This window comes from Onychostoma macrolepis, chromosome 01, assembly GCF_012432095.1.
Source record: "Onychostoma macrolepis isolate SWU-2019 chromosome 01, ASM1243209v1, whole genome shotgun sequence".
NCBI lineage: Eukaryota > Metazoa > Chordata > Actinopteri > Cypriniformes > Cyprinidae > Onychostoma > Onychostoma macrolepis.
The window spans coordinates 10643779-10649778 of NC_081155.1; the positions used below are offsets into that span (position 1 = coordinate 10643779).

The 6000-nt window shown below is 35.8% G+C and overlaps 1 pseudogene; it reads right to left on the reverse strand.

Annotated features, from left to right (window-relative positions):
• Positions 1 to 1041, reverse strand: part of LOC131546541 (B-cell receptor CD22-like) — a 127875-nt pseudogene extending 126834 nt beyond the window's left edge.
• Positions 1042 to 6000: the final 4959 nt, after the last annotated feature.

Here is a 6000-nt window from a genome sequence, read left to right on the forward strand (position 1 = left end):
CAGTTGTTGTTCTTGTGTTTCTCTTTCTGTCAGTGATTCTGTTTGTTAACAGCAGGTGATCATCACTAATGCTCAATCAGCACTTAATTAATCACTTAATTACTTAACTGCAATGTATATCTTATTTTAGTGAACTCAACTGAAATAAGTTCAGTGCACTCATAATTGTTAGATTTAAAAACTTAAAAGTTTTAAGACAATAAGTTTCATCAAACGGTTTGAGTTATCCTAACTGTTGGGTTTTACAGTGTATAGTACAAGAACATCTTAATCACAAAACAAGTATTATAACTCACACTGCTGACATGAAGAACTTGGGTAAAAACACTTTTGATTATATTATTTTCAAACAATTAATGGTAAGGAGTCATAATCAAATTATAAAGGAATATACAATAAAAAGTGAATAATATAAATATACACTGCTGCTCAAAGGGAAAAATATTATTTATAAGAAACAACTCATCAAACTTTGATACACCAACACTGAAACTTTAATGCATTGTAATATTTAGAGAGGTGTCCTACCTTTGTTCACTGTAACCTGCAGGGTTCATATATTAAAACGAGCTGATCCTGAGAAACTTTGTCTCTAAGATGTTGTCACTTCCTGTCTGTATTTCCTCTGTGGCAATGAAAGATGTTCCTCTTCCAGTCACACAACACGAATGTAGATTAATCTATCTGACTGCCTTGGTTTTTCTGGGTCAAAAATCTTTGGTATAGTGAACAATTGTTCCCTCTGATTATGAGTTGAGGAGAGTGAATTGTTTGCTCACATGTGTGACATTCAGCTGAAGCAAATCGATCAATATGGATCTCGGAGATCAGCGTCTGTTTCAGTCTCTGTTAAACTTGGGTAAAGTTGGTTTCATATTCGCACATTCGGACTTCCGCGTTCAATAACTTTGTTAATCTGCATCAAAAAAGGCTAATTTCGGTCAGTTATCATTACCGACTACTATGAGCACAAAGCAGAACACATTTTTCTGTAGAACTCGACGTTTTAAAGACGCTGATAAACACGCTTACCTCTATGGAGTGTCGTGACGTCATCGCTCATCTGAGGGACCGTCTACAAATAACATGTTTCGATCACTACAGCCTGCAACGATTTACTGTCCATGGTACTAAAGTCATCATAGAGGAGGTTTATTTGGACAAACTCTTACATTTTAAATAGCTGAAACAAATACTTTCATATTTATAATTGTTTAAAAATTTTTTAAAGTATTTTGTAATTTTCTAATTATCATGTTCAGTTATTAATTCTAACTGTAGTAATGTGTCAGGAATGTTTACCGTCTTGATCTTGTATGTTACAAAGGGATATTTATTAATTTGCTTTGTCAGACACATAACTGTTGTAACAGCACAGTACTCAAGTCAAAATACCCCACAAGGTGGCAGCTGTTGTCCAGCAGAGGAAACTACTGTTGCATTCATACAGCATTTTTTTCTAGTAAAGTGTTTATTAAAAGTACATATTTATATCAAATCTATAGTTTTGTTCTCTATTGATTATAAAACATATTCAGCTCGTGATGCACAAATACACTAATGAAAATAAATGTATTGCAAAGTTGTTCAACAGGGAGTTTTGTTTTATATATATTGTATAACAAAACGGAGTGTCTATTCACACTAAGTGCAAATATCCCGTCTTATTGGCAGAAGCTATTTACACTAAATCTGCCCACCAAGGTGTGATTGGGATAGTCAATACTATAAAAGACGTATATAATGTTTCCAGTGGCGTATGTCATAAAATGCATGCTTTTTGACGTGATCGACCCGAGTTCAAGAACTTTTTTTCTCCCTTTTCAAATCTCATATTGCATCGGAAAGGCATTTAGCTTCAATAAAAATGAAGGAAATAATCAAAAAGTTGAAAATAAAGTATTGGTTAGGGTAGGTGTAGGGAGGGCTTTATTATCCCAGTGAGGTTGCATCCATTTAATAATTTAAATTAGAATTATAATTTACGCTCAATACGTTATTGCGTACTGTTTTATAATGTACTACAATACTGAAGTGCAGATAATTGCCACTATTTGCAATAAGTAGTATAAATAGCAGAAAATCCTGCTACTTTAACATAGTGTAAATAGCATATCATTAACATATACTGCTATTTTCACTATATATATATATATATATATATATATATATATATATATATATAATACATACATACATACATACAGTGCCTTGTGAAAGAATTCAAACCCCTTAATTTTTTTCACTTTTTGTTATGAAGGCCCCAGTCAACACGTGAGATCACGCGATGATCACAGTGACATCACACCATTCTCATACGCTGATCCTCACAGTGTGAGTAATATGTGAGCTCATTGTGAATTCAAAATGTTGAGCAGGTTGAGAGGAAGCAGCTCAAATATCAGTCGCTGGGGGACATACTACTTCCTGTTTCTCAACACTGTCACAGAGATATCACAGTGCTCTCACATGATGAGCTCACGAGTGCACGCCCAGCTAACAGATTTCTGTTATAAGTTACAAGTGAAACATACGTTACCATCATGGTGAGTAGTGTTTGCTTTAGTTGGGCTTTTGACCCTTGACTTTATAACATTATATATTTTTGGGGCTGCTGTACCCTGTGGTTGTTAAGCACGTTTGTTATGGCAAGAAAAACCAAAAAGAGATTGCAACCAGGTGATATTGGTTTGTTGCTGATGATTGCAATGCAGCCGTCACCTACGCTCAATATGCAGTCTCTGTGCGATTTTATTAATTAACAGTTTCTAAATATAATAGTTCTTTGTTTATACAGTATAGGATCCAGCAGTCTCATAATCAGTTATGAAGGATTATAAAAGCATAAGACACAAACATTATGAACTACTGTGTCATTCGAGCACAAAGAGAGACATCAAGAATCGGTGTATGAATCTCATCAATGGTGACAATCAAAACCTTCATGCTGCAATGCATGCTGGGTGCCTAGTCTCTGTGCAGTGAGTGCACTTTGACTTCACATTAGTATGAGCACACAGTGAGGGCGCTGTGAGGTTACACTTTTAGCTCACTGTTACCTCACATTGTGACCTCATCACAAGTATCCTGTGAGCTCATGGTGACATCACTGTGAGATCAAATTGTTGACTGGGTTATGTTAAACTGCTTTAAATTACTTTTTTCCGCACATAAATCTACACTATATACACCATTACAACAAAGTAAATAACCGGTTTTTAACATCTTTGCAAATTTATTAAAGATAAAAAACTTAAATGATTCCATTGCATATGTATTCATACCCTTATCTGGGACAGTTGAAATTTAGCTTAGGAGTATTCATTTTGCTTGAAAATGTTACCACACTTTGAGTGAAGTTAACCTGTGGCAAATTCAATTGAATGGGAATGATTTGGAAAGGCATACATGTCTTAATAAAAGGTCTAACAGCTGAAAATGCATATTAGAGCAAAGACCAAGACCAAGCCCTGAAGTAAAAAAAAATTTAAATAAAAATGCCTGTATAGCTCAGAGACAGGATTGCATCAAACCACACATGGCTTTCCTGTAGCTCAAATAGTAGAGCATGTCCTTGAGCAACGCCAAGATCATGGGTTCGATTCCCAGGGAAAGCAAGAGCTGATCAAATGTAAAAACTGTAACTTGAATGCAATGTAAGTCGCTTTGGATAAAAGCGTCTGCTAAATGCATAAATGTAAATGTAAATGTAATCTGGGGAAGAGTTCAGAAAAAAAATCAGTTTCACAGAAGTGTGTAGCCTCCATTATCCATAATGGAAGACATTTGGAACAACCAGGACTCTTCCTAGAACTGGCCTCCTGGCCAAACTGAGCAACTGATGGAGAAGGGCTTTGGTTAGAGTGGTGATCAACAACCTGATAGTCACTCTAGTCGAGCTCCATGATCATATGCAGATGGGAGAAACCTACAGAAGTTAGTACAGAAGTACAGAAAACACACTTGGAATTTGCAAAAAAGCACCTAAAGGACCCTCAGACTGTGAGAAACAAGATTCTCTGGTCTGATTAACCTGAATTCCAAGCATCATGTTTGAAGGAAACCAGCTCTGATCATCACCTGCAGAGTACCATGCCAAAAGTAAAGTGTGCTGGTAGCAGTCTCATGCTGTGGGGCTGTTTTTCAGCGGCATGGACTGAGGGACTCGTCAGAGAAGAAGAAAAGCTCAATGCACCAAAATATTGAGATAGCCTTAATGAAAACCCAGTCCACAGCATCCACAATATCAGACTGGGCAGAAGGTTCACCTTCCAATGGGACAATGACCCTAAGCACAGCAAGAGTGGCTTATAGACAACTCTGTGAATGTCCTTGAGTGACCCAACCACAGCCTGGGCTTGAACCCAATCAAATATTTCTGGAAAAACCTGAAAATGTGCATCTGCCCCAATCCAGCCTGACAGAGCTTAAGAGGTAAATAGGTGAGAAGAATGGCAGATAATTGCCAGATGATGATGATGATCAAAGCTAGTCACATCAAACAAAAAAGACTTGAGGCTCTAAAGGTGCTTCAGCTAAGTACTGAGTTAAGGGTATGAATACTTATGCAATGTACTTATTTCAGTGTTGTATTTTTTATAAATTTACAAAGTTGTGACAGTTATGTTTTTGCTTTGCCATTATGGTGTATGGAGTGTAGATTGATGTGGAAATAAAGTCAAATTGTAATGTGTGAAGCTGGTAATGCTGTTTGTGGAATTGTTTAATCAGATCTTGAGAGATTTAATGATGTCTTGTATTTCAGTTGAGTTCATCTAAGGCTGTGGCTGAAGTCAGTTGTAGTTCTTGTTTCTCTTTCATTCAGTGATTCTGCTTGTTAACAGCAGGTGTTATCTATAAGGAGAGTAAATATTTAACTGAACTGTATTATTTTGCACAAGAGAGATCTGTTAGTTTAATTTAGTTTTGTGGCTCACCATTGTAGTGGAGAGTAGAGCCTGTGCTTCAGTCAATGATGAGCCACAAACACTGATGTTCTGCTGCTTTATTTAAAGACAGTAACTGTGGAGTTGCTGATACAGTGATGATCTCTTTGTTAAGTGCTTTACCACATGCATGTGTGCTATAGCTGATGATAAACTGCAACTATTTGAGTTAAAGTCATGTTTTTAGTAACTTTACTATTACAAGTTAAGTGTTTGCGGTTTTATATTAAGAAATGTTCCTTCTTAGTAGAATCAAATGAAATAAGTTTACCAAATGTTTACACACCATCGTAACAATTTTACAGCATGCAAGAGCTTGCTGTATTTTTACAGTACAATTGTAATTATTGATTTACAGTACTCTTGTAAATTTACAGTCTTACTGGCAACCAAAATTGCCAGTAAGTTACTGTAAATTTTACAGCAATTTTTTACAGTGTAGGTTACTGTTATTATTTGCATTGTCAGCAGTGCTGACTAGATAAACACAAAACCACATTTGGTGTGAAAATGGGTAGGACACAACAATTTGGACATGGAGCTGCACCAAGGTGTAGGATTAAACCATACAGGGATATTTGGATATTTATGACACTCAAACAGGTATGACCTATACAATTATTTTGATAGAGGGAAACAAGATGCATTCCTAGTTTCAACATTACTTATTCTTCAGACATTCTGCTTTAAAATACATTAAGTATCAGCTGTATACAAAGTGACCATGACCAACATTTGGTTTTCAAGTGCTGAAATGTAATATTCAACAATCTGAAAATGGAGCCTCATTGAGGTCCCCATATCTCTGGGATTGAACAATGTAGGGCCTTGAAAATGAAGATTCCAAAAGAAAATCATATTTTTGCAAATTGACTCACATTTGGTTTTTGACCACTGAAAATATGTACATTTTAACAATTTACATCTGAAGCCATATTAAAATTCCAATATCTCTGGAACCGAACTATATAGGGCCTTAAAAATGGAGATGTCAAACGGAATGTTTGTTAAGACCCAATATGTAAAATGGCATTAAGATATATTTTATACTTCT